Below are 20,798 nucleotides of genomic sequence, written 5' to 3' on the forward strand. Positions count from 1 at the left end.
CTCTGGGTATTGCAGTCCCTCCATTCCCTTTATTAATTTTGTTGCCCTCCTTTGTACCTTTTCAAGCTCATTTATATCCTTTCTATATATTGGGGCCCATAACTGAGCACAGTATTCCAAGTGTGGTCTGACCAGTGCTTTGTACAGTGGAAGAACAATGTTCTCATCCTTTGCAGCTATACCTCTTCTGATACATCCCATTACCCTGTTTGCCCTTACAGCAGCGGCCTGACTTTGGGCACTCCAATTTAGTTTGCTATCAATCAAGATGCCCAAGTCCTTCTCCATCTCTGAATTCCCCAATGATTTCCCATTCAGTGAGTACTGGTGACTTCCATTTTTCCTTCCCATATGTATAACCTTACATTTCTCCTCGTTAAACCTCATTTGCCATTTAATGCTCCATCTACCCAGCTTATCCAAATCCCTCTGAAGGTCTTCACTATCCTCTTTTGTATTAATTGTTTTACATAACTTTGTGTCATCTGCAAATATTGATATTTTACTATTTATCCCGTTGACTATGTCGTTAATAAAGATATTAAATAACATTGGGCCTAGTACAGACCCCTGTGGTACCCCACTAGTGACGCTTACCCAATCTGAGTATATTCCATTTATAACCACCCTCTGCCTTCTATCCTTTAGCCAGTTAGCTACCCACTTGCAGACATTTTCCCCCAGCCCCATCATTCTCATTTTGTATACCAACCTATTATGTGGCACGCTATCGAACGCTTTTGAGAAGTCGAGATACACGACATCCACTGGTTCCCCCTGATCTACTCGAGAGCTAACCTCCTCGTAGAAGTCAATCAGGTTTGTTTGGCAGGAGCGATTCCTCATGAATCCATGTTGGTTCGGGGTTAATAGATTATTAGCGTCAAGATGCTCCATGATTGCCTCATTAATAAAGCCTTCAAAAATTTTGCCCACAACGGACGTCAGACTCACCGGCCGATAGTTTCCGGCGTCACTTTTTGCTCCCTTTTTGAATATTGCCACTACATTCGCCTGTCGCCAATCAAGTGGTACAGACCCAGTCTCAACAGAGTCCTTAAATATAAGATATAACGGTCTGTCTATCACATTACTTAGTTCCCTTAGTACCCGTGGGTGTATGCCATCAGGTCCTGGTGATTTGTTTATTTTAATGTTACTGAGGCGTTTCTGTACCCCAGCTTGGGTTAGATTTGTCATACTTAGTGGAGGATTAAGCTTGTCACTTCTCATTTCGCCTGTTAGTTCTTTTTCCTTTGTGAAAGTTGACGAAAAAAATTTATTTAATAGATTAGCTTTATCCTCATCTTTCTCTATGATTTTGCCTTCATCACTTTTTATCGGTCCAATATTATTCGATTTAATCCTTTTACTATTTATATACGTAAAGAACAGTTTGGGATTTGATCTACTTTCCCTAGCAATACGTCTCTCTGTTTCCTCCTTTGCTATTTTTATTTGTTTTTTGCAGGTTCTCGTTTTTTCCTTGTAACACATTAGTGCCTCCTTGCTGTTTTCCTGTTTTAATCTCTTGAATGCCTCTTTTTTGCTATTTAACGCCCCTTTTACGTTCTTATTCAACCATATTGGTTTCCTCTTATTTCTGGCCCTTTTATTCCCATACGGTATATACCTCTCGCACTGAGTATTCAGAATTCTTTTGAAGGTTTCCCATTTACTATTCGTATTTCCTTGATTAAGAACTTTGTCCCAGTCTATAAGTTGAAGGTTTTCTTTCAGCTGATCAAACTTCGCCCTCCTAAAGTTTAATGTTTTAGTTGTTCCCTTATTGATAACCCTACTGAAGGGCATTTTGAAATTGATAATATTATGATCGCTATTACCTAGGTGCCCCCCTATCTGTACCTCAGTTATTCTATCAGGCCTATTAGTCAATATTAAGTCCAACACTGCCTTCCCTCTCGTTGGTTCCTGCACTAGTTGGGAGAGATAATTATCCTTGATATTTGTCAAGAACCTTTTTCCTTTCTGCGATCTACAGGTTTCTATTTCCCAGTCAATATCCGGGTAGTTGAAGTCCCCCATTACAATCACCTCATTATGTTTTGCTACTTTGTCTATTTGTCCTAATAGCAGTTTCTCATTCTCCTCTGTTATATTGGGTGGCTTATAGCAGACCCCCAGTAATATTTTATTATTATTTTTTGCCCCCTCTATCTCTACCCACATGGACTCGACCCCCTCTTCTCCCTCTCCTATATCTTCCCTTAGTCTGGGCTTTAGACGTGACTTTACATATAAGCAGACTCCTCCGCCCTTCCCCTGTTTCCGGTCCCTTCTAAATAAACTATAATCTGTTAAATTTACCGCCCAGTCGTAGCTATCGTCTAGCCAAGTCTCTGTTATACCTACGATGTCATACCTCTCCTCCGATATAAGCGCCCGCAGCTCATCCGCCTTATTGGTCAGGCTTCTTGCGTTGGTCAGCATGCAAGATAAAACTTTGGGGTTATTTAGCATCCTATTCTTCTCTAACGATCTAACTGTACTATCCCCACCCCCCTCTCCACCCTCATTATATTCACTTCTCCCCTTCCCCCTTGCTTGCCTCACATCCCACCTATTTCCTTGGTTTCCCCCCCCGTCTCTAGTTTAAAAACTCCTCCAACCTATTAGCCATCTTCTTCCCCAGCACCGCTGCACCCTCCCCATTGAGGTGCAGCCCGTCCCTACGGTAGAGCCTGTAGCCGACAGCGAAGTCGGCCCAGTTCTCCATGAACCCAAACCCTTCTGCCTTGCACCAACTCTTTAGCCACTTATTCACCTCCCTAACCTCCTGTTGGCGCTCCTGTGTGGCTCGCGGGATTGGTAGTATTTCTGAGAAAACTACCTTGGAGGTCCTTGCCCTAAGCTTCCTACCTAGATCCCTGAAATCATTTTTAAGGACCCTCCATCTACCACTCACTTTGTCATTGGTGCCAATGTGGACCATGACCGCTGGGTCTTCGCCAGCCCCACCCAGTAACCTGTCAACCCGATCCGCGATGTGCCGGACTCGAGCGCCAGGGAGGCAGCACACCGTTCGGCGATCCCGGTCTTTGTGACAGATTGCCCTGTCTGTCCCCCTAATAATAGAGTCACCCACTACCAGGACCTGTCTAGCCTGCCCTACACTTCCCCCCCTCCCCCTCATTACTGGAGCATACACTCCCCCGGCGGTCAGAGGATCTGTCGTGCTCCAATAATGCCGGTTCTGAACCAGCCTTCCTATACTTCTTCCCTCTATCCCTTCTAACCGTTACCCAGCTCCCTGCCTGTTCAGCCTGCGCTTCCCCACTAAGCTCCACCCCCAGTGTTGACCCATTGAGTGTCTGCTCGGTGAGCAGCAAACTCCGTTCCATGTTGTCGATGCTCCTCAGTACCGCTATCTGAGCACTTAGATCCAGGATTTGGGCTTCCAAGTGCACGATATGCTCACATCTCTCGCAGCAGTATGGATCCCTGAGCGGTAGCTCAGGGAATGCATACATTGCGCAAGATGTACACTGCACGGCTCCGGCCAACATGGACGTCATTCTAAATATGGGGATACAGTCAGTATATATGTACAAGTACAAAACACAATTATTTATATATAGGTGTATGGACGGGGATCAATTAGGGATGTGCAAGTGTATCGATTAGATATCGGCGCGGGATCAGTTAAGTATGGACGGGGGATCAATTAAGTATCAATTAAGTATGGACGGGGGATCAGCTGAGTTGGTCAGGTGGATTAATTAAGTGTGGACGGTGTGTCAATTAACTATGGACTGGGATCAATAAGTATGGACTGGGGAAATAATTAATTGTGGACTAGGGATTCAATCAATTAATTATGGACAGGGGGTTTAATTAAATAGGATGGGGGGTAAAGCAAAAAAATAGGTATGGACGGTGGGTCAATTAACTAAGGACTGGGGATCAATAAGTATCAATAATATCAATAAATATGGACTGGGGAAATAATTAATTGTGGTCTGGGGAATCAATCAATTAATTATGGACAGGGGTTAATTAAATATGGTGGGGGATAAGGCAAATAGATAGGGACTGGGGATGAGTAAAAGTGGACAAGGGGAATCTATTAAATAGGACAAGGGGGATCAATCAATTATGGGCTGGGGGGGTCAATCATTTAAATGTGGTCAGGGGGATCACTTTAATATGGACGGGGGGTGGTCGGGGATCAATTAAATGAGGACGGGGGGGTCAATTTAATGTGGTCAGAGGGATCAGTTAAATATGGACGGGGGTGTTCAGGGGAATCAATTTAAATATGGACGGGGGGGTAATCAATTAAATATGGACTAGGGAATACAATACAATTACAATACAGATACAAATACAATACAGTACAGTACACACTTGGGTTCAGTAGGGCCGCTTATCGCGGCCTCCTGCCCCTCACTCACCTCCTCTAGGGACGCTGCACGCTATCACAGCGCGCTTGTCCCTCCGGTCGCCTCTTACCGGTCCTCCTGATCACCTCCTGGTAACCACCACCTGGCACCCTCCGCTGGCCGGCACTGCACGCTGCCACAGCGCTCTCTTGCGCTCGTCCCTCCGGTCGCCTCCTACTGGTCCTCCCGGTCCGCTCGGTCACCTCCGCCTGGCTCTCCTCCCTTCCCAGGAGCTCAAATGTAAGATTCTGCAACAGTCTCTGCTGATACTCCTGCATGCGTGCATCCCTTTCTATGGCAGGAATAATTTCTGCAAATTTACTTTTGTACCGGGGATCTAACAGTGTGGCAACCCAGTAGTCAGGATTATTTCTAATTCTCACAATTCGAGGGTCATGTTGCAGGTAGTGCAGCAAGAAGGCACTCATGTGTGTTGTGCATCCAGGAGCACCAAGTCCCTGTTGTGTTGGTGGCGAGGTAACAATCATGCTTCCTTCCTCTGTCCTCTCCCCCCAACCTCGCACAACAGAAATGTGATCAAGGTCTCCCTCATCTGATGAGTCTTCCATCAGTTCGTCCTCCACTTCTTCCTGGGCTCCTGCACCTTCCTCACTAGTTTGGCTGCTACCATGCACCCTGGTAAAACCATCTCCCCCACCCTCACATGCCTGCCGCCTTGGTGCTGCCGACCTTCTGGACCTTGCAGATGTTAGCCCTTCCGCATACAACTCCTCCTCCTCTACTTCCTCCACCTCCTCTTGTGCCACCACCTGACTCCGAATTCTGTTTAACATGTGCTCCAGCATGTAAATCACCGGAATAGTCATGCTGATAATGGCATCGTCAGCACTAAACATCTTCGTCGCCATTTCAAAACTGTGCAGAAGGGTGCATAGGTCCCTGATCTGAGACCACTCCTCCAGCGTGATTTGCCCCACCTCTGAATCTCGTTGGCCCAGGCTATACGTCAGAACGTATTGCACCAGGGCTTGTCGGTGCTGCCACAGTCGCTGCAACATGTGCAGAGTTGAATTCCACCGGGTAGGCACATCGCATTTTAGCTGGTGAAGTGGCAGGCCCAACGACTTCTGTAGAGATGTAAGTCGCTGAGCTGCGGGATGCGAACGGCGGAAGTGAGCACACAGCGACCGTGCCCTCTGCAGAAGGCCATCTAGTCTGGGATAGTGGGCTAAAAATTGCTGGACAACCAGGTTCAACACGTGAGCCATACAAGGCACGTGTGTGACATTGCCCCGGCGAAGGGCCGCACCCAGGTTTGCAGCATTGTCGCACACGGCCTTCCCTGGTTTCAGGTCCAGTGGAGACAACCATTCATGAAATTGGTTCTCCAGAGCTGACCACAACTCCTCAGCTGTGTGACTCACATTTCCCAGACATTTCAATGTAAAAACCGCCTGATGACGTTGAGCCCTACTGCCAGCATAGTAAGGAGGTGTGCAGGATCCCTTCTGCGCAGTTAGAAAGCTTGTGGCATGACCAGACAGGCTTTGGGTGCAGGTGGAAGACCGAGAGGAGGTTGAGGAGGCAGAAGCAGTGGAGGAACTTTGACATAAAGAGGATTGACGCACAACTCGTGGGGACGGCAAGACTTGGACAGCAGCCGCTTGTCCTGCTGTCACCATAGTTACCCAGTGCCCAGTCAGCGACATGTAACGCCCCTGTCCATGCCTACTCGTCCAAGTGTCTGTGGTGAAATGCACCCTGTCACACACAGAGTTTCTCAAAGAAGCGGTGATGTTGTGTGCGACATGCTGGTGGAGCGCAGGCACACCTTTCTTTGAGAAGTAGTGCCGACTGGGCATCTGGTACTGGGGCACTGCGACGGACATAAGGTCTCGAAAATCCTCTGTGTCCACCAGGCGGAAAGGCAGCATTTCTGTAGCCAAGAGCTTGCAGATGGTGAAATTCAACCTCTTAGCTTTCTCATGGCTAGGAGGAAATGGTCTTTTACTTGTCCACATCTGAGGGACCGAGGGCTGGCTATTGTGCTTAGACGGGGTTGATAAGGGTGTCCCCGGCAAACTGCCGGTCTGTGAGGAAGATGCAGGCGGACATGTTAGGTTGCCTTGATCCAAAGGTGGTGCTATCGATGTCGGACAGCGCTCAACACCAGCTGGTGTTACCACCTCCAAAGAAAATGATGACCTGCCAATCACGCTGGCTGTTGCGGGTAAAGAGGTGGCAGGTCTGCGCCCCAAAACAGGTGTGACTGCTGTCCCCCCAGTCACAGAGGATGAAGAGGCCGCGGATGCACAAGATATGGCAGACGGTGGTTGGCCCGGCCGGCTAGGCCGCATTGTAGCACACTGAGCTTCCCACTGCAACTTATGCTTCATGTCCATGTGCCGGTTCATGCATGAAGTACTCAAACTATGTATTTTTTGGCCTCTACTTAGCTTTTGCTGACAAATGTTACAGATAACACGAGTTGGGTCATCTTTATCGATCTGAAAAAATGCCCAGGCTATGCAAGGCTTAGCACCCATGCGACCTGAAGAGCCACCACGACTTGTGGTGAGAGGCAGAGTTGTGTTTGAGGATGCAGTTGTTGACGTGCTTCCAGTACTACGTCTCTGTCCAGGAAGGCGCAACCTGACCTCGTCGTCACTAGCATCTTCCTCCACCTCCTCTGCTGACCTCATCTCTTGGCTGACTGTGGGTTGACAGTAAGTGGGATCTCCGACCTCATCATCATCACCCTGTGCGTTATCACACCCGTCGTCCTCAGAGCCAACCTGTTCCTGCCCTGACAAAAAACTAAAGTTGTCGCTCCAATCAGGTATTTGAGTCTTATCATCGTCTTCCTCATTGTCTCCACCAACAGGAGTTACAGTTTGGGAATGAGGGTCTACATTATGGTCAGAACCTTCTGCGTCTGGTCCTGGATCCGACTCATAAAGATTCTGGGCATCAGTGCAGATCATTTCCTCGTCTGGATTCACAGAAGCGCTGGAGTCGACCTCTGATTCCCAGGCTATAGTATGAGTAAACAGCTCTGCAGACTCAACCATCTGTTCTACCTCATACTCAGACGGGCAGCTGGAGATTTTGGAGCTGTGAGGAAGCAAGTGCGATTTGGGTGACACCTTTGAGGACTGGAGTATTTGTGATGTTGAAGTTGATGTGGAGGAGAGCCCACTTAAAGGAGCACTTGATATCCGTTGAAGCACCTGCTGTTTTTGTGCCTCATCTGGAATTTGTAGCGATTGGCGTGGCCGTAAGAAAGGGATCTTATCACATTGTCCGCTAAAAGAAGTAGACATTTTAGTTTGGCTGGAAGATGGTCTTTCTTCTGCAGATGTTACTGTTGCTTTAACACCTACCCCACGGACACAACCTTTTTTCCCCTTCCCAACACGCCTATTCCCCTTTCCACCAGCAGCAGGCCTTTTTCCACTCATTTTGGTGGTTAACTAATTCACAACTCTGGAGTTGTTTGCACAAAAAAACAATGGATGGTAACCGAGCAGAGCTGAGTGGCCAAACTGTGGTATTAGGCCAAAACTATTGGCTGGGTTAGATGCAGAAAAAAATTATTTTGAATTTGCAACCTGATGGAGGTCAGTATAGATGGACTAATAGAGAAAGTCCGACACACTACTAGAAGGCCAAATATTTTTTCAGAGCTAGATGCAGAAAAAAATTATATTCAGTTTGCAACCTGATGGAGGTCAGTATAGATGGACTAATAGAGAAAGTCCGACACACTACTAGAAGGCCAAATATTTTTTCAGAGGTAGATGCAGAAAAAAATATATTCAGTTTGCAACCTGATGGAGGTCAGTATAGATGGATTAATAGAACAAGACCCACACACAGCTAGAAGCCCAATATTTTTTCAGAGGTAGATGCAGAAAAAACTATATTCAGTTTGCAACCTGATGGAGGTCAGTATAGATGGACTAATAGAACAAGTCCCACACACTGCTAGAAGCCCGAATATTTTTTCAGAGGTACTGTAGATGCAGATAAAAATTAGTTTTAATTTGCAACCTGATGGAGGTCAGTATAGATGGACTAATAGAGAAAGTCCGACACACTACTAGAAGGCCAAATATTTTTTCAGAGGTAGATGCAGAAAAAAATATATTCAGTTTGCAACCTGATGGAGGTCAGTATAGATGGATTAATAGAACAAGACCCACACACAGCTAGAAGCCCAATATTTTTTCAGAGGTAGATGCAGAAAAAAATATATTCAGTTTGCAACCTGATGGAGGTCAGTATAGATGGACTAATAGAACAAGTCCCACACACTGCTAGAAGCCCAAATATTTTTTCAGAGGTACTGTAGATGCAGATAAAAATTAGTTTTAATTTGCAACCTGATGGAGGTCAGTATAGATGGACTAATAGAGAAAGTCCGACACACTACTAGAAGGCCAAATATTTTTTCAGAGGTAGATGCAGAAAAAAATATATTCAGTTTGCAACCTGATGGAGGTCAGTATAGATGGATTAATAGAACAAGACCCACACACAGCTAGAAGCCCAATATTTTTTCAGAGGTAGATGCAGAAAAAAATATATTCAGTTTGCAACCTGATGGAGGTCAGTATAGATGGACTAATAGAACAAGTCCCACACACTGCTAGAAGCCCAAATATTTTTTCAGAGGTACTGTAGATGCAGATAAAAATTAGTTTTAATTTGCAACCTGATGGAGGTCAGTATAGATGGACTAATAGAATGATGCTATGCCCAAAAGATTTTACTTCACTAGGTGCAGTAAAAAAATTGGTATTCTATACACAGGTGGTATATCTTGCAACACAGATAGGCTACTCCACTGACTAACACACTCTGCAATAGGCCAAAAAGGATTAGCTTTGCTAGATTCAGCCAAATGCTGTGAAAAAAACTTGCACAGCACTGGCACAGACCTGCCTGGCAAAAACTGATAGGAACTCATGTAACCTAGTCCTGAAAAGGACTGCAATTACAATTAGTCTTTACTCCCACAACCGATCTATTTAAGAGCACAGACCTCCCTGATAAAAGTCATAGGAAATGCTGTAACCTAGTCCTTAAAAGGACTGCAATCACAACTATTCCCTACTCCCAAGCTATCTGTATATTTGTGCGAAAATTGGCTTGAAATTAACAAGGTATAGCGCACACAGCAACAGCGGTGCCGTCTAACACGCAGCTGCAGCAGTGAGAAAATGGTGGCGACGGGGAAAATGGCTTGGTCTTATAGGGCAAGGACATGTGACATACACTGCCAATGACACATGCCCTTGCTTGTGTGAAAAAAAGCACTTCGCTCCGTGTGTGCGCTGCTGATAGGCTGACAGATTGCACCTCCCCACTGTAAATGCGGGAAAGAGAAAAAAAAATGGAGATCTTCATTGTTCCTGCAGAGATCCATCCCCTGCCCCTCCCCCCACCCCGCTGTACACTCAAACTGCGTATTAACATTAATTTTCATCATTACTGAGAAAAAATCCAGTTATGATTTTGGTGCACGAACAGTTATCGAACATAACCTCGAACAGCCGAATTTTTCTCAAATTGTTCGTGTTCGCCGAACGGCTCGAACACCGCCCAAAACAGCTCGAATTTGAGATTGGCGAACAGTTCGAGTAGAACAACGCTCATCTCTACTTCTGACGCGTCTCATGTTGAACAAATGACTATCATTGTTCGGTTTGTTTCCACATCAGAAGACAAAAAGTTTGAAATTAAAGAGCACTTCTTGGGATTCATTCCTGTTTCTGATACAACTGGAGGTGGTTTGACAGCCGCTGTCTTGAACAAATTTGAAGAACTGTCGCTCTCTGTGGACAACTTACGAGGACAAGGCTACGACAATGGGAGCAACATGAAGGGAAAAAACATTGGACTACAAAGACGAATTTTGGACATAAACCCACGTGCATTCTTTGTGCCTTGCAGCTCCCATTCTCTAAACTTAGTCGTCAACGATGCCGCTAAATGTTGTTTTGGAGCGACAACTTTTTTCCTGTTAGTTCAAAATCTCTGCGTATTTTTCTCTTCGTCAACTCAGCGTTGGGAAGTACTCGTGCGTCATTTGCCATCTCTGACTCTAAAACCTCTAAGCGAAACAAGGTGGGAAAGTAGAATTGATGCTCTGGCCCCCCTCTGTTACCAATTGAGCGAAGTCCATGATGCCCTAATGGACATAGCAGAAAATATTAGTCTCACAGGAAGCTCTGGAAATGTCTCCCGGCTAGAAGCTCAAGGTCTTGCTAAACAAGTTGGAACCTTTTCTTTGGTTACATCTGTTCTAGTATGGTTCAACATTTTGTACGAAATCAATTTGACAAGTAAGTTACTTCAGTCACAAGAATTCGATTTAGCTGCTGCTTCTCAACACCTTGACAAAACAAAGAAATATCTGCAATCATTAAGAAGCGATGAAGAGTTTGAGAAGCTGTTAGTTGATGCGAGGGAAATCGCAGAAGAGCTTGGCATACCTGCTAATTTTGAGTCAAGTTCTGCGCCAAAACGTTTAAAGAAAAAAATCAGACAGTTCTCTTATGAAGGGAAAGATGAGCCAATAAGAGATGAGAAACAGAGTTTCAAAATTAACTTTTACTTTGCGATCTTAGATACTGCTATAAATTCAGCTGATGAGCGGTTCACTCAGCTGAAAGAAATGGAATTGAAATTTGGATTTTTGTACCACATACGTTCACTTGAGGGAAAACCAAGCAAATTTGATCTAGATAAGTGTAAAGCTCTAGAAAAGTCTCTTACACACAACGAAGTAAAAGACATCGATGCCATAGAGCTATGTGATGAACTGCAGGTAATGTCAAGACATGTTCCGAAGATTCATCACCAAAAGACGTTCTTGAACTTTTGCTTAAATCTGACTTGAAAGAAAGTGTCCCCAACCTGGTGGTGGCTCTAAGAATTCTTTTGACTCTGCCTGTGTCCGTGGCCCCAGGAGAGAGAAGCTTCTCAAAACTAAAGCTAATTAAAACATATTTAAGGGCAAATATGACGCAAGAGAGGTTGGTTGGGTTGGCAACAATTTCGATAGAATCTGAATTTGCTAAACAAATTAATCTCGGTGACTTAGTGTCATCCTTTTAAAAAAAAAAGGCAAGGAAACAAAAATTTTAATTACCTATGGTCGTTTTTGTTTTGTGTTATTGATTACTTTGTATATATTTGTCCTATACAACTTCTCAGAAGATTAAAGAGTTAGGAGAGAGTTAATTAATCATTGTTGTTGTGGTTTATTTTGCTCCTAAATTTATATCCCAAATTTCATCTACTGCCAAGAATAGTAGGGGCGCAACAAAATAGTTTCGCCTAGGGCGCCGTAATCTCTCGGGCCGGCCCTGCTGGTCAGTAGTGTCAGGCATTGATTATACTCCGTAAGGTGCCTTAGGGTAAGTACTACGTGAGGTACAGAGTTGGGACACTCACCATTAATTCAGAGGTACGTGGTGGCTGCGCGGCTAGGTTTGCGTCTTGTTGCTGCTGGCATTAGTAGATGTTATGCACACGCCCGGACTGACTGGCGTGTGCGGGTGTTGTGGTTCCACTGGACCATGGACCGGAGAGTGCCTGGAGGGGCGTGACTAAATATCTGGCCGATCCGACCAAGGTGGCACGACGGCATACGACGCCAGTGCACCAGGGAGAAACCGGGCAGAGGGACCAGGTGCTACTCCAGGTCAAACTCCGGACACGGGGGTTGACCCACGCTGGGATTACTGGAACAGGCAGGTTAGGCTGGCACAGACTGGTGGATGTAAGCAAACACAGCAGGTATGCAGATGGGTGGATACAGGCGAGTATGCAGGCAGGGAGGTACTGGCCGAAAGGACGGGCTGGAGTACAGAGAGGTTAAGACCCAGTACAGACTGGGTCACAGAACCGCAGATGCGGTAGACAACCACAGCAGAGAGGGAACGCCCGAAGCGGTGGGCAAGAACAGAGCAGGACGGGGCTGCAGGAGCAGCGAGCACAAGCAGGGCAGGACAGGACTGCCGGAGCAGCGGGCAGAAGCAGGGCAGGGCGGAAACCGCAGAAGCAGTAAGCAAGATAAGAGCAGAGCAGAAACCGCAGGAGCGGCAAGCAAGGCAAGAGCAGAGTGAAAACCGCAAGAGCGGCAAGCTAAGGAGGAGCAGAGCGGACACCGCAGAGCGGTAAACAAGGCAGGAGCAGAGCAGAAACCGCAAGAGCGGCAAGCTAAGCAGGAGCAGAGCGGACACCGCAGAGCGGTAAACAAGGCAAGGGGATAGGACTCTGTTCACAAAAAACAGACGGAGAAGGAAAGGCAGAACCAGAAGCACGCACAGTACTTACATAGAAGTAGCGAGCGTACACTAAATTCACAACAGAGGTACAGAGACGACGAGAAGGAATTTAGGAGCGAGTTCAGACTCTGCAGAAAGACGCAGAAAACAGACATAGAGGGAAAAGGGAGACAAGGTTAAAGTAGAAACGAGGCACAGACAACAGGGAACAGAGGAACGGGAACAGAGACAGAGACAGCAAGGCAGGAACACAAACAGGACTCTGTTCAGACGGGAACAGATACCGAAAGGCAGAGACACAAACAGGACTCTGTTCAGACGGGAACAGATACCGCAAGGCAGGGACACAAACAGGACTCTGTTCAGACGGGAACAGATACCGCAAGGCAGAGACACAAACAGGACTCTGTTCAGACGGGAACAGATACCGAAAGGCAGAGACACAAACAGGACTCTGTTCAGATGGGAACAGATACCGCAAGGCACAGACAGGCAGATCTAGGAATACGGCCCCTAGAAGGCGAAAGAACAGGCAAGAAGCGTGTTCACAAGAACAGACCACAGTTCAGACACAGAACTGGAAAACAGGCAGGAAAACAGGATAGGACCTGGCATGTCAGAGACAAAAAGCCAACTGACAAGAAACAATGCTCAGGCGCCATCTTGAGGAAGAAGGTGGTATAAATACCCAAAGAAGGACAGCAATAGGCTGAAGGTGCAACAGGGGCGTGTCCGCAGCAGGTACAAGAAACAGGAAGTTCAGCGGGCGTCGCCCTATGCAGCCAAAACAGACAAACAGACAGCAAGGAGGGAAGCCAGAGAGACATTCTGGACTGGAGATCAAGTGCGCGCTCTTGCACAGTGGGAGATGGACCACCATGCAAGGACGCCGCCAGGTATGTTACAGTAGATAGTAAGATCGTGGTAGCTTTAATGTACCGTGCTGGCTCATGTATGCCTCGAGTTGTTTGCTGTTGGGGGGTCGAAGCTAGACACTCAATGGTACTCCTGGGGAAGGCACGGGTGGTAGCCATATGGTGGTGTTACTTTAGTTCCGCTGGTATGTATTCTCCAGAGATAATAAATCTATGTAGTGGGCAGCACACAGAAGCATCTAGTCCCCGCCTCTTTGGAAGTTTGGCGCTCAGCGCTGCAGCGCTTGAGGACCTGCGTGATGCATAATCATATGTGTCACGTGGTCGGGATCCGTACGGCAGTCACAGAGGACCAGTTTTCCTATGTTTCGGAAATCTATCAGTTTCCTACATCAGGGATGGTCCGTGCAGAGTCTGTGGGCTTTTTATACACATGTTGATGGATTGGATACAGGTGCTGTCAATTAATCAGTTTCATGATTGGGTTCAATTGAAGGCGAATAGTTCTATTTTACTGTTAAGGCCTTTTGACCTTAAAGTGTCCAATTGGAATATCCATTGGCTTTCTGCCCTGGACATCTGTTTAATAAAGTTGCCATTTGCCAATACTTCTGTACCACTTGAATACCCATTATTTTGATGTTTGATGTGGAGTCCCCATGTTTCTCAATAGAATGATTCCTTGGCGAGTGGCCCTCAAACTTATTTTTAATATTCCTTAAATGCTCGCCTATCCTTGTATTCATCTGGCGGATGGTGCGCCCTATATACAGCTTGTTGCATGGACACTGTAGACCATATATTATGCCTTTAGTGCAACAGGTTATATGGTCTTTAATAGTGTATTTGTTGGTTCCATTAGTCACAGTTATTTGTTCCCTACTGCCTAGTGTTTTGCAAACCATGCATTTTCTGCATGGAAAAAAGCCAGGTGTATTAAAAAAGGAGGCAGTTCTGGAAATAGAGGGATTTTTTACGGATGGAGCAACCCTAATCCCCAGATTTCTGGATTTCCTAAAGTAAGTATTTACTTTATACAGTATTTCCTGTAGAAAGTTAAATCTAAAAGGTTAATTTGTAATGAACTAGTGGTGGAGGTACAGTTTAAAAAGAAATAATTTATGCTGATGCCTGCTATGAATTCAGAAAGGGAGGGTTGGTCGCCTGACCAAATGAAAAGGACATCATCAATGAACCGCCGCAAGAGGACCAGGTTCACGTGTAGTGTTCCGTGTGGATATATTGTGCTAGTTCCCACATCCCCACGTACAGTTTGGCAGAACTAGGTGCGAACCTGGTCTCCATTGCGGTCCCCCATCGCTGAGTTTAGTAGTTATCCTCATATCAGAAGGAACTATGATTTAAAATAAACAGCATACATTCCTGTATGTAGTTAATTTGGTCCGGAAGCATTCCGCTGTGTTTGGTTAAGAAATGAGTAGCTGCTTGACACTCATTTTGGTGTTGGATAACAGTGTATAGGCTGGTAATGTCAAGGGTGCCAAGAATATAATGGCTTTTCCATTGAACCTCATTCAACAGCCTTAAGCAGTGTGTTGTGTCCTTAAGGTGTGATGGTAGGAGTGGGACCAGATTATGCAAGTGCTTGTCCACATAACGGGAAAGGTTTGAGGTCAAGCTCTGAATACCAGAGATTATGGGTCTTCCTGGACGGTTGTCTAAGTATTTATGGATCTTCGATAAGTGATAGAATATGCCCGTTCTAGGATATGGAGTGTTTATATACTCATAGTCATGTTTTTTTAAGAATTCCTTTTTGAGTCCTATATTGATCAAGGCTTTCATTTCTTTTATGTAGAGTGGAGTAGGGTCACTAGTCATAAGTTCATGGGCTTGATTGTCATTTAGGAGTCTTAATAATTCATTGTGATATTGGTGATAATCAAGTATCACAATTCCCCCTCCCTTATCCGCCGGCCGTATAATTATATTATTGTTGCTTTGCAGTTTTTTAATTGCTTGACACTCTTTTCAAGTGAGGTTGTTTTTGAAGTTCGAGCACTTTTTTTCACTAACTCACTAACTGCCATCTATAACATTTTTCTGGAAAGTTTCCATTGATGTGGAATACTGGTTCAAGGGGTGAAAATTAGATTTTTTTTCTCAGATCCGTGTGTTTATAGTTATTGGTAAGAGAGTCAGGTGGGGTTGGATAAGTACCAGGTGTATTTTTTAAAAAATGTTTCTTGTTAGCCAATTTCCTCATAAATTGTTTGATGCCTATGAAGGCCCCAAATTTATCGAACCTAGTGGACGGGGCATATTTTAATCCTTTATTTAGCAAAAAGACTTAATTCGGTTTTAGAGAGTAATGGCTTAGATTGAAGATAGATGTGAGGTTTTCAGTTATTTCCTGAGGTGGTAGTGTTTTCTTTTTGGCAAGTTCCCTCCCCCCTGCAGCCCCTCTTACGTTACGAGTCCTATCTTGATTAAGGATGCGTGTCTCATTGGTTGGTGCTGGACTAGTTGGTACGGTCTGGTGGGAGGGGGGAAATGATGTTTCATTAGGTGTCTTCAGAAGTTGGTGTTGTGTTGGGCATACCTTCTACTTCATCGACTATTTCAAACACATTATTATTTGAGGTAGATGTTAGTGGTTCAGGAATCGCATCCCTTCCAAACTTCCGTACTTTTTTTCTGTATGAATCCCATTTACCTTGTACAAATCTCCTACTTTACCAGCACCAAAGCAACCCCAGACCATCACATTACCTCCACCATGCTTGACAGATGGCGTCAGGCACACTTCCAGCATCTTTTCAGTTGTTCTGTGTCTTACAAATGTTCTTCTGTGTGATCCAAACACCTCAAACTTTGATTCGTCTGTCCATAAAACTTTTTTCCAATCTTCCTGTCTAATGTCTGTGTTCTTTTGCCCATATTAATATTTTCCTTTTTGTTAGCCAGTCTCAGATATGGCTTTTCTTTGCCACTTTGCCCTGAAGGCCAGCATCCCAGAGTAGCCTCTTCACTGTAGACGTTGACACTGGCGTTTTGCGTGTACTATTTAATGAAGCAGCCAGTTGAGGAGCTGTGAGGGGTCAATTTCTCAAACTAGAGACTAATGTACTTGTCTTGTTGCTCTGTTGTGCAGCGGGGCCTCCCACTTCTCTTTCTACTCTGGTTAGAGCCTGTTTGTTCTCTCCTCTGAAAGGAGTAGTACACACTGTTGTAGGAAATCTTCAGTTTCTTGGCAATTTCTCGCATTGAATAGCCTTAATTTCTAAGAACAAGAATAGACTGTCGAGTTTCACATGAAAGTTCTCTTTTTCTGGCCATTTTGAGAGTTTCACAAAACAAACAAATGTAATGCTTCAGTTTCTCAACTAGCTCAATTTTATAGCTTCTCAAATCAACCAAACCGTTTTCAGCTGGGCTAACATACTTGTGCAAGGGCTTTCTAAACATCCATTAGCCTTCTTAAACAGTTAGCAAACACAATGTACCATTAAAACACTGGAGTGGTGGTTGTTGGAAATGGGCCTCTATACACCTATGTAGATAGTGCAATAAAAACAAAACGTTTGCAGCTAGAATAGTCATTTACCACATTAACAATGTATTGAGTGTATTTCGGATTCATTTGATGTTAGCTTCATTGAAAAAAAATGTGCTTTTCTTTAAAAAATAATGACATTTCTAAATGACCCCAAACTTTTGAACGGTAGGGTACATATATTGGTTATGTTATGAAAAGAGTCATTTCTTATGATTTTAACCTCCTGAATTCAAATTTGATAATGAAAATGTTTAGTTGTCTCTTGTTTCTATGATATCAAAGAGTTTTTCTTTTACTGCTACATATAATTTGAAACATTATTATTTTTGCAAATATAAAGATTCAGAATATTTTGTTGTTCCAATTTTCTGATATTTATTTAGAGTAAACTTATCAACAATTGAAAAACCTAAAATCTGTCTAAACACTATTGCGAATTATAAACAGTTACAGAAATTGCACTACAAAATTTGGTCCTCGTTCAGGGACTTCTCTTTTTTGCTCATCTCTTGGACTCCTTCATAAGATCTTCTCTTACAATTGCCCATCAGTAATCTGCAAGCATTCATGGACTCCATTTTCTTTGATATCTTTTCTCCATAGCCGCAATATCTTGGCGAAGTCTCTCACCTTGCCTGTCGCTCACTGCACCGCAGTTTGGTTGGAAAAAGGTGATGCAAACGTAAGAAATTTATCTTTAAATATAGGACCAAGAAAGAGAAGGTGGCTTGCATGCCTATGATTTTCTTTTCTTCCTAGGCGATGCTCGGGGTGTCTCTGGAGAGCACGATGGTGATTATACAATATAACAACTTTTAAAAAGGGGCTAGATGATTTCCTCAGTACATATAACATTGTGGGTTATGGATAATTTAGTGACGAAAAATGTATAATTGGTGGAGAAAGGGTGAACCTGATGGACCTAGGTCTTTTTTCAACTTATGTAGCTATGTAACATTCCCAACTTTCTGTATGGCGACCTCAACCCCAGGACATTTAGAAATAATCTTAGAAAATTCACCAAAATGGGGATGAAAACCATAATTACAAATAAACTGTGAGGTTTCAGTGGACTGATTGATGGAACTGTGTAGCATCGGTGTCTCTGCCAGGCAGAGACGCCGTCCCCCTTACCGCCGCGGTCCTGCTCCAGTGTCTTCCGGCCTCCCTGCAGCTGCTGCTGGTGCACGCAGCTTCCCTGGCTCTGTGCTTAGGGCGCGCGCTCCCTCCCTCTTAAAGGGGCACCGCGCACTGTCCTAAAAAGTTTCCGGCCTATGGCCGGAGGACTTTTCCCTATAAAAGGCACGTCCTCCAATATGGAGGTGCCCGTGCAAGGTTCTTGCTCTGTGATACTTACTTTGCTTCAGCCCTCAGGTCCTCTGCAAGTCAGTCCTGTCCGCCAGTCTGATCTTCAGTCCAGCCCGACAGTCTGTCTACACGCCAGTCCGCCAGTCTGTCTATGGGCGCTGCCCGCCAGCATACCTGGAAGCACTTGCCTGTTACCTGCCGTGCCCGCCAGCCCGCTTACCTGGAAGCACCTGCTTGTTACCTGCCGTGTCTGCCCGCCTGCTTACCTGGAAGAACCTGCCTTTTATCTGTCGTGCCCGCCAGCCTGATTACCTGGAAGCACCTGCTTGTTACCTGCCGTGTCTTCTTGTCTGCTTACCTGGAAGCACCTGCCTGTTACCTGTCGTGCCCGCCAGCCTGATTACCTGGAAGCACCTGTCTTTTACCTGCCGTGCCCGCCAGCCTGCCTACCCAAAGCACCCGTCTGGCTATCAGCCGAATCAGCCTGCTTGTCTACCCGAACCACCTGTCAGCCTGCTTGCCGTCTGTACCGGTCAGTTCCTGCCCTCTGACTCGAGGGAGTCACCTGCTCTCGTACAAGGTCGGTCCCAGAGTAACACCTGGTCCCTCTGCTCGGTTCCTCCCTGGTTCACGGAGTTGACTGAGCCCCCGTGTGACCTTGGCCGAGTAGATACTTAGTTACGCTCCTCTGGTCCCTCCTTGCACCGCAGCACAGAGGTTCCACCACCCGGATCCGTAACAAACTGTTCAAGGCGAACTCAGCAAGAAGTAATGAAGACTAGTCCTTCTCCTGAGCCGCAAAAGAACACCATAACATTTGTTCCAAAGATTGATTTGTCCTTTCTGTCTCACTATTGGTTTCAGGGTGGTAGGCACAGGAAAATGAGAAGTCAATCAGGAGTTTGTTTTTACCAAAAGCTCTTCAGAATTTGAAGAAAAATTGCACTCCCCTATCAGACACAATGTTAACAGGGATTCCATGTGATCTCACAACATGACAAATAAACAACCTGGAGAGTGTATCAGCACCAGGTAACCTTGACAAAATGAGCCTATTTACTGCATCAGCCAACCACCACCCAAATAACAGTTTTCCCACCAGACAGAGGCAAATCTGTAATGATATCCATGGACAGATGGGTCTAGTCTTTGTGGAATTGGCAATGGAGCATATTCCCTGGCCGGCCAGGTATGACAGACTTTAGTGCATGCACAAACTGCACAAGCGGATACTAAATCTTTAATATCATTATTCATAGATGACCACCAAAAAGTTTAGTAATAGCTTTCCGCATAGCTGTGACCCAAGGAGGACCACTCAGGATGGAATCATGAAACTCCTGCAACAGATGCAATCTTAGGTACAGATCTACAAATAATTTGGACTCAGAAGTGGTGGAAGAAGCCAACAACTGGACTTTATGGATCTCAGCTTCCAAATCCGAGGATATCACAACCACAAAGCCCTCAGGGAGAATGGAGGTTCAGGAGTAGAAACTGATCTAAAATAGTTTGATAGTTTGTCAGTCTTCACATTCTTGGACCCCAGCCCAAAAGTGGAAGAGAAATTTAATCTAGAGAAAAATAAGGACCATCTGACCTGTCTAGGAGGTAACAGCTAAGCTGATTCAATTAAAACTGCCAGCTCCAGAAAAAGTCTCTATTCCTTAAAGGCTAATTTAATGGCGAGAAACTCACAATTCCCAACAGCAGAATTTCTTTCACCAGATGAAAAATTTCTCGAGAAAAAAGCACAAGACCGCAAATTGGTCAGTTTTTTGGAACCCTGAGATAAAACGGCCCCTACTCTGACCCATGAAGCATCCACCTCCACAATGAATAGTTCCTGGAGATGGGGTTGGATTAGAACAGGAGCAGACATAAAAGACACTTTCAAGTTTTCAAAATCCCTCATAGAATCCGGTGGCCAAACCTTGATATCTGCCCTTGACATCAACCGATAAAATGAACCCAGGAATGAAATTTTCTCAACAGAAAAAAATACATTTCTCAATTTTAGCAAACAGAGAATTCTCCCTCAATCTTTGTAATATTACACAGACATGTTCCTGGCGAGAATCCAAATCAGGCGAAAAATTCTATATCATCAAGATAAATCACAAGAAATCTCCCAATGTAATCAGAGAAATATCATTCAGAGAGTTGTGAAATCCTGTTGGTTCATTGGAGAATCCAAATGGGAGGACGAGATTATCGAATAAAACCTTTGCTCCGTACACCTCATAAACGCGCGGCTCCGCTCCGTACGCCTCGCACACACGGGGCTACACTCCGTACACCTCATACACTCGCGGCTCCGCTCCGTACACCTCGTACACACGCGGCTCCGCTCTGTACACCTCGTACATACGCGGCTCCGCTCCGTACACCTCGTACACACGCGGCTCCACTCTGTACGCCTCGTACACAC

The sequence above is a fragment of the Phyllobates terribilis genome, unplaced genomic scaffold (assembly GCF_046119375.1).
Source record: "Phyllobates terribilis strain yellow unplaced genomic scaffold, ASM4611937v1 Scaffold_71__1_contigs__length_7168151, whole genome shotgun sequence".
NCBI classification, from domain to species: domain Eukaryota; kingdom Metazoa; phylum Chordata; class Amphibia; order Anura; family Dendrobatidae; genus Phyllobates; species Phyllobates terribilis.